This window comes from Cottoperca gobio, chromosome 9, assembly GCF_900634415.1.
Source record: "Cottoperca gobio chromosome 9, fCotGob3.1, whole genome shotgun sequence".
Taxonomy (NCBI): Eukaryota; Metazoa; Chordata; class Actinopteri; order Perciformes; family Bovichtidae; genus Cottoperca; species Cottoperca gobio.
In genome coordinates, this window is record NC_041363.1 from 25,713,677 (window position 1) to 25,723,676 (window position 10,000).

A 10,000-nucleotide genomic window follows, 5' to 3' on the forward strand; every position below is an offset into this window, starting at 1 on the left:
AGAATGTTGATCAATGATTCACTCATTTATTTTGGAAACTGATCAATAATTTTATTTATTTTTATTGATTAATTGTTACCTAGTTGTATATTCCAAAACTGCACATATGCAAATCAAAAGCAGCAAATGTTAAACAGTTTAGCAGCTAAATGTACGTGTTAAATTAAATTTAGAAAAATAAAATACTTGAATTTAAGCCAACAAGAACTAAATGAGAAGAGAGGCAGCTGTGGGTGGAGAGCAAACAGACACGTGTTATCACATGTAGAACAACATGTTAACACACACACAGATGTAGCTGTGTGTGTGGACCCTCAGGGCTGACGGTGAGCAGATGTTCACAACTCATCCATCTACTGAGAGGAGGAAGAGGAGGAGGAGAGGAAGATAACAGGAGAAGAAAAGGAAAATAAAAGATGCGATGTGGAGCTTTAAAGTGAAATCCTCCTCTAATATCTTATCAACGTTGCTTGTAAAACTTGTTATGACTGATAACTGACACACACACACACACACACACACACACACACACACACACACACACACACACACACACACACACACACACACACACACACACACACTTCTATACTCAAGTGTGAGGACAGAACAGAGGGGAAGCATCCAGTCATGATTTCTGAAATAGAAAAACTATTTTCAAACCAGAAGTGAACCTGCCTCACAATCTGTAGCAGTGTGTGTGTGTGTGTGTGTGTGTGTGTGTGTGTGTGTGTGTGTGTGTGTGTGTGTGTGTGTGTGTGTGTGTGTGTGTGTTATACAAGGACTCACCATTGATCAACAACATAAATACTTTTTCAAGTGTTTGTAGGCTATACACTAAATAAATAATAAAAAAATAAAATATTGAATGTGTGTGTGTGTGTGTGTGTGTGTGTGTGTGTGTGTGTATGTGTGTGTCTGTGTCAGCTCTGTGGCTGTATTTGTGCTGATAATCAAACAGACATCCTCGCCTGTAAAATGACAACAACAAACCTATTAAAGAACCAGTGTGAAATATTTAGGGATTAGCAGAAATGAAATATAACATTTATAACCATATTTTCATTAATGTAGAATCACTCGTAACTAAGATTGGTTACCTGAACACCACCGTAGTTCTCCGATGCGAATGCTACAGACTCCTCTAAGCAACATGTCAACAAACACATCAAATTTATCTTCAGGCCTAACAACATGAGGACATACTTAGAAACAGGATATCTCTCTCTCACACACACACACACACACACACACACACACACACACACACACACACACACACACACACACACACACACACACACACACACACACAGACATGTTTTAACCTCGTGGTCAGATTAACAGAAGACAGATTTTCTCACAGTAAAACTTTCCCACTTTTCTGTTTCAACATGTTTCCAATTATAAGTTTAAAAAACGCCACAGCTTCATGTCTAATTGGTTTTGAAAGTGCGACCTCTCGTCTGCTTAATATTTGCCCCCCTGACAGGACATTCCACCCAAAAGCGAGCCATTACAACCATTTAACACAAACACACACGCACGCACGCACACACACACACACACACACGCCATTAAACTACTGATACTTTTGTTGATGTCCTATTTTCTTCTTCTCTTGTAGCTGCTGTCACATTTGATAACAACACTCAGACCTCCCGGCGCTCATTTAAGAGGTTTTTATTTATTGCATCTGTTTGGGAGAACTGCTACTTCCCTTGCATCCCATTTCAGTATGAAACATTGTGTTTCTCACATTAACTGCTTCTAATTAAAACTTCCACTTATCTTATCTCATTACATGAAATCTAATCTGGACTCACTCACATGTTGGTTAGACAGTAATAAAAGAAAAGAAAAAGACATGAAGTTTTTTGCTTGTGTGATCGTTTGTTTGGCCTCGGGGTTTGGATTTGGTTCCCACGATGTGAAAAAAAAAGAGCAGTGATGGATGTTTGAAAGCTCTGACTGTGTTTGTTTTGGTGAATTTGTCGAATCCTCGCAGGAATAATCTCTGAAATCAGACTGGAAAGTGGAAAGCCCAGTTTGTGTTTGCAGACTGACGTAGCTGAGGTCAAGGCGGGGCTGTGTGTGTGTGTATGTGTGTGTGTGTGTGTGTGTGTGTGTGTGTGTGTGTGTGTGTGTGTGTGTGTGTGTGTGTGTGTATGTGTGTGTGTGTGTGTGGGTGTTACAGATTATTTGCAGTAAGTAGAGGCAGCTGCACTAAACCTCCCGTGTGGCAGTTTATAAAAAGCAAATTTATTGGTTGAGCTCAAAACACTCTCAGGTGATTTGTAACCACGCCCCTTTTCTAAATCCTCTAATCACAGTGGAGCAAGAGCAACAGCTGACAAGTATGCCATTATTATTAAAACATACAATGTCTGCAAGGTTCAATGTCTTGACCTTGACATTACGTCAAACACGTCTCTGTGTTGCAAAGATTTCTACTGAAGTCAGCATGCTAACAGCTAGCTGCGCTCCATCCAGTCTGTAATACCACTTGTTCCTCTAGAGGTGATAGTGAGACACTGCAGCTCCAGTCTGCCCTCAGACCAACTTTTTTTAATTTTTTATAACTGATAACTGTAAATTTAGATTGTATGGACCCAGTAGAAGAGGTGCACTACACATTGCTCCTTTAACTTTTCATTTTCTGCTGCACTTTATTGGTTTTCTATGACGGAGTATTTGGGCCACATCGAGGGGGAAAAAACAGACAAGATCATCAAGAATAAAGATGTAATTCTATGCAAATAAAGTCATAATATCGAGACAAAACATAATCTTACGACTAAAGTCCTAGTATAAATATATAAATATAAATATAAAAAATATATAAATATATTTAATATAGTATAATATAAAAAGCTGTATAAAAAAGTCTTAATATTTCAAGAAAATGTTTGTAATATTATGAGAATAAATTAATAATTTAATTAGAATAATGTCTGAATATTTCAAGAAAGAAATGTGTAATATCACAAGAGTAAAGTCGTGTAAAATAAAGAAATGTGTGTCTGTAATGTGTGAAGTATATGATGTGAAGTTACAGGTCTCACCAATAAGCACCTGATTATCATCAGCACAAATGAAACCAGTTCCATGAGGTGAGTCACAACCAGCCGGTTTTATTCTTGAAATATTAGAACTTTTTTCTCGTAGTTTTCCATTTCAACTGGTAATAATTATTTGAAAAGTTGAAGCACATTTCACTTTGTACTTCTGTTAGTTTTCTTTCTGTCAAACCATGTAACCTTTTTTTTATTGAAAGTGGTTGTCTTCTAGAGAAGAGTGAAGCTTTGTTAAACATTCTGCAAAGTGTCATGGATAAACATTGTAGAACAATAAAACCACACAGAGAATTACTGGAAAGAATCAAAACTGGATTTCAGCTTTATTTCCTACAGAACAACGTCTTTTTGTTTTTTGATCTCATTTTGTCATTCATAAAAAAAGGGGGGAGGGTCAGAGAAATCATGCAAACAAGATTGAGTCAAAATGGATTCATACGAGTCTTTCTGTTTGACATGACTGCTTTTCTTTTCCAGAATAAATGATTATCGTCATCAGAAGGTTGGAGCAGGATTCAGTTTGTGTTGATCCCAGAGGTGGAGTTCATCCAGAAACGTGGATTTCTTTTGAGGAAAAATGAATTCTGCATATGAATTTATGTCTTTTCACTATTTCTAATTTGGGTTTTGGACTTTGATTTTTTTTTTTACTTTTCAAGATGCCAGAAAGTTTACAGATTTATTTCCAACTGGATCCTCGATGTTCCCTCAGTCTATTTTGTGTACTTCTACACTCTACTCTACTTCAGACAGAGATTGACTACATTTCCCAGAACAACTTTGAACAACTCTGTGGAACAGGCTGATGCTGTGTCTTTTATAGATGTTCCTCCAGGACACAGCAGAGGGGAGAACATGGCATTTAAAAGACAACATTTTATTTTTTATCAAAATCCACTGTAGCTTTGTACCAATAGTACTCGTCATGTAATGTAATGTAATGTGATGTGATGTGATGTAATGAAATATAATGTAATGTAATGTGATGTAATGTGATGTAATGTGATGTGATGTGATGTGATGTGATGTGATGTGATGTAATGAAATATAATGTAATGTGATGTGATGTAATGTGATGTAATGTGATGTAATGTAATATAATGTGATGTAATGTAATATAATGTCATGTAATGTAATGTAATGTAATATAATGTGATGTAATGTAATGTAATGTGATGTGATGTAATGAAATATAATGTAATGTAATGTAATGTGATGTAATGTGATGTAATGTAATGTAATGTAATGTAATATAATGTGATGTAATGTGATGTAATGTAATGTAATGTGATGTGATGTGATGTGATGTGATGTGATGTGATGTAATGAAATATAATGTAATGTGATGTGATGTAATGTGATGTAATGTGATGTAATGTAATGTAATATAATGTGATGTAATGTAATATAATGTGATGTAATGTAATGTAATGTAATGTAATATAATGTGATGTAATGTAATGTAATGTGATGTGATGTAATGTAATGTAATATAATGTGATGTGATTTAATGTGATGTGATGTGATGTAATGTGATGTAATGTGATGTAATGTAATATAATGTGATGCAATGTGATGTGATGTAATGTGATGTAATGTAATGTAATGTAATATAATGTAATGTGATGTGATGTAATGTGATGTAATGTAATGTAATGTAATATAATGTGATGTAATGTGATGTAATGTAATGTAATGTAATGTGATGTGATGTGATGTGATGTGATGTAATGAAATATAATGTAATGTGATGTGATGTAATGTGATGTAATGTAATATAATGTGATGTAATGTAATATAATGTGATGTAATGTGATGTAATGTAATATAATGTGATGTAATGTAATGTAATGTGATGTGATGTAATGTAATATAATGTGATGTGATGTAATGTGATGTGATGTAATGTGATGTAATGTAATATAATGTGATGTAATGTGATGTGATGTAATGTGATGTAATGTAATATAATGTGATCTAATGTGATATGATGTAATATAATGTGATGTAATATAATGTGATGTAATGTGATGTGATGTAATGTGATTGTAATGTAATATAATGTGATCTAATGTGATGTGATGTAATATAATGTGATGTAATGTAATATAATGTGATGTAATGTGATGTGATGTGATGTAATGTAATATAATGTGATGTAATGTAATGTAATGTGATGTAATGTGATATGATGTGATGTGATGTAATGTGATGTAATGTAATATAATGTAATGTAATGTAATGTAATGTAATGTGATGTGATGTAATGTAATATAATGTAATGTGATCTAATGTAATGTCATATAATGTGATGTGATGTAATGTGATGTAATGTAATATAATGTAATGTAATGTAATGTAATGTGATGTGATGTGATGTAATGTAATATAATGTAATGTGATCTAATGTAATGTCATATAATGTGATGTAATGTAATGTGATGTAATGTGATGCAATATAATGTAATGTGATATAATGTGATGTGATGTGATGTAATGTAATGTGATGTGATGTGATGTGATGTAATGTGATGTAATGTAATATGATGTGATCTAATGTAATGTAATATAATGTGATGTAATGTGATGTAATGTGAGGTAATGTGAGGTAATGTGATGTAATGTTATATAATGTGATGTAATGTGATGTGATATGATGTGACGTAATATAATGTGATGTAATGTAATGTGATGTAATGTAATGTAATATAATGTGATGTAATGTAATATAATGTGATGTAATGTAATATAATGTGATGTAATATAATGTGATGTAATGTAATATAATGTGATGTAATGTGATGTAATGTAATGTAAGATAATGTGATGTAATGTAATGTAATATAATGTGATGTAATGTAATATAATGTGATGTAATGTAATATAATGTAATGTGATGTGATGTAATGTAATATAATGTGATGTAATGTAATATAATGTGATGTGATGTAATGTAATATAATGTGATGTAATGTAATATAATGTAATGTGATGTGATGTAATGTAATATAATGGGATGTTATGTGATGTGATGTAATGTGATGTAATGTAATATAATGTAATATAATGTAATGTGATGTGATCTAATGTAATGTAATATAATGTAATGTGATGTGATCTAATGTAATGTAATATAATGTGATGTAATGTGATGTAATGTGAGGTAATGTGAGGTAATGTGATGTAATGTAATACAATGTGATGTAATGTGATGTGATATGATGTGACGTAATATAATGTGATGTAATGTAATGTGATGTAATGTAATGTAATGTAATGTAATATAATGTGATGTAATGTAATATAATGTGATGTAATGTAATATAATGTGATGTAATATAATATGATGTAATGTAATATAATGTGATGTAATGTGATGTAATGTGATGTAATGTAATGTAAGATAATGTGATGTAATATAATGTAATATAATGTGATGTAATGTAATATAATGTGATGTAATGTAATGTAATATAATGTAATGTGATGTGATGTGATGTAATGTAATATAATGTGATGTAATGTAATATAATGTGATGTAATGTGATGTGATGTAATGTAATATAATGTGATGTAATGTAATATAATGTAATGTGATGTGATGTAATGTAATATAATGGGATGTAATGTGATGGGATGTAATGTAATATAATGGGATGTAATGTGATGTAATATAATGTGACGTGATGTAATGTGATGGGATGTAATGTGATGTAATGTAATATAATGTAATGTGATGTAATGTTATGTGATGTAATGTAATATAATGTAATGTAATGTAATGTAATGTAATATAATGTGATGTGATGTAATGTTATGTGATGTAATGTAATATAATGTAATGTAATGTAATATAATGTGATGTGATGTAATGTGATGTAATGTGATCTAATGTAATGTCATATAATGTGATGGAATGTGATGTAATGTGATGTAATGCAATATAATGTATTGTGATGTGATGTGATGTAATGTAATATAATATAATGTAATGTGATGTAATGTAATGTAATATAATATAATGTAATGTGATGTAATGCAATATAATGTAATTTGATATAATGTGATGTGATGTGATGTAATGTAATGTGATGTAATGTGATGTGATGTAATGTGATGTGATGTAATGCAATATAATGTAATTTGATATAATGTGATGTGATGTGATGTAATGTAATGTAATATAATATAATGTAATGTGATGTAATGCAATATAATGTAATTTGATATAATGTGATGTGATGTGATGTAATGTAATGTGATGTAATGTAATGTGATGTGATGTGATGTAATGTGATGTAATGTAATATAATGTGATGTAATGTGATGTGATGTAATGTAATGTAATGTGATGTAATGTAATATAATGTGATGTAATGTGATGTAATGTGATGTGATGGGATGGGATGTAATGTGATGTAATGTGATGTGATGTAATGTGATGTGATGTAATGTGATGTAATGTAATATAATGTGATGTAATGTGATGTAATGTGATGTGATGTAATGTAATATAATATGATGTGATGTGATGTAATGTGATGTGATGTGATGTGATGTGATGTAATGTGATGTAATGTGATGTGATGTAATGTAATGTGATGTAATGTAATATAATGTGATGTGATGTAATGTGATGTGATGTAATGTGATGTAATGTAATGTGATGTGATGTAATGTAATATAATGTAATGTAATGTGATGTGATGTGATGTGATGTGATGTAATGTAATGTGATGTAATATAATGTGATGTAATGTGATGTGATGTAATGTAATGTGTTGTGATGTGATGTAATGTGATGTGATGTGATGTAATGTAATGTGATGTAATATAATGTGATGTAATGTGATGTAATGTGATGTAATGTAATGTGATGTAAGGTAATGACAGGTTTAGGACTGTCAGTCTCTCTTCAGTTGCTCTTGAAGTCGACCCTCTGGATCCGGTCAGATGTGAACAGAAAGTGAATTTGCTCATACCTCTGATTCATATTCACATTTGTGTTTCAGTCAAATCTTTTATTTCACCTCAGTCCCAATGATTCATCATATTACAATCCCATAGTTTGTATTTTTCTATATATACAGCATTGGATCAATCTGCACTCTGAATAAAGAGTGTCACTCTGCTTTACTTCAGTAGCAAACAAACGTCTGTAAGAGTTTGACGAGCATGTGCAGCTCCAACGTGCCGTCCCTCAGGATTTATTATCACATTACAGCTGATACATGGAGATAAAGCTTCTGAAATACAGGAATATGTTTTATTATTTACTGAAGCAACACTTGATGATCTGTGGCTAAAAGTCAAGTTTTGGGAATAAAACTCTTCATCAGTGGAAATACTTCTGTAAAAGTGTTCACAGCCCAATGGAAGACATCTTCCTAAGTAGGGTTTATCCGTGTGAATTAAGGGATAGTTTTCCATTCGTTACTTTGAGCAGTTTTTAAATGATGACATCACACAGGTGTTTGCTTAATATGTTCACATATGAAAGGTGGTAACTTTAAATTTCATGTACAAAACTTTAAAAGTTGACAGATACTTCCAACTGTTGCAAAGTACATAATATAACTTCACTTTCCCTTTACAGTGGCACGTTAAATAAAGCTTCTGATTAATTGCAGCACGTTGAACAAGTTACAGTCGTGCAGATTTTCCACTTACGCACTTTATACTCACAATGAATAAATCAAAGCTTGATCCGGACTCTTTGACTGAAGCTGCTCAGGAACTCTCACAGACGTTTGTGTAAATAAAGTCAAATGTGTTTTCCTGCAATAAAACAACTCTTTGTGTTTTGGTTTGTATTGTAGATTTACATCCACCAGGTTCTTTGGGAAGAGAAGTTACACATTATAATCATTAGTAAAGCTTTTTTAACTCTCAGGCACAAAAACCTATTTGGTGTTCATGTAATAACGGTGCTTTTCCTCTCACTCATCTTAATACAAAGTGTTTTGTAATGACACAGGACTATTTACACTTCTGAGACTGCTTGTGAATGGATTCAAACTCGCATTGCACAGCAAATATACTCTATGAGACAAACACGTGTCATGAGAGAGATGAGAAAGTGTTTTTAAATTCAGAAACATTTGCCCTTTTTTGGTTTTTATGATGGTTTGTGCCTCAGATGATCAGATCATCATCTTTATACTCATCTGACAAATAAAAAGAAGAAGAAATGTTGACCCTGAAAACGCTTTAAATGAAAAGACAAGAAAAAACAATCTGACATTTTCAAACACATGCTGTGTCAACTTCATATTTAACACATTTCTTATGAGCTGTGGGATTATTTCTATAAGAAATCACATCCATAATGCCTTCAGAAATTCCCTCCTTTACATTTGCCGGCATCAAAAATTAAATTATCAACATTTTAAATCAAAAGTGCCCGAAGCATGATATGAGCAAGAAGATAAATATAATTTATGTTTGTTTTGTCCGTTCTTTTTCTTTTCTTTTGTTATCTTTTCTTTTTTTACAATACATACTCCTCGTCAATTTGTTTTGTTCATTGTGTGATGTAAAATTCGAGCGTCGTCCTCAGTCGCTCGTGATGTTGCTCGTTGTGCATTCTGCAGTTGGTTTGCTTTGGTCGCGCCCTCCTTTGGCATCGCTGTTGCAATAAAGAAAGAAAGAAACCGAGAAGTAAAGCTACAGACAGAGTCTGAATTTTTTGGTATTTCATTGTTTTTGTCCCGGTTTCAAGAAAGTTTTCTTTGGAGGGAAACTTGACAGGATTCCCAAAAAGTCTCCAATAAATATTCTCGTCCAAAAAAACGCTAAATTCGTTATTCCGACCGCTTCAACTGAAAGTTCTTCTTCTCTGCTGGGAAAAAAAGGATCTTTGGTTTGGTTGAATCAGGATTCTCTTCAGCAGGATGAACGTGGCTTTAAAGTGTCTCCTCTCC

The 10,000-nt window shown here is 32.4% G+C and overlaps 1 protein-coding gene across 1 annotated transcript in view; it reads right to left on the reverse strand.

Annotated features, from left to right (window-relative positions):
* Nucleotides 1–8,121: 8,121 nt before the first annotated feature.
* The window catches only part of prdm6 (PR domain containing 6), a 91,195-nt gene continuing 89,316 nt past the window's right edge, over nt 8,122–10,000 (reverse strand). Inside the window, exon 8 of the mRNA XM_029440856.1 lies at nt 8,122–10,000. This exon is cut by the window's right edge and continues 1,316 nt beyond it. The gene's annotated coding sequence lies outside the window, so the exon portion shown is untranslated.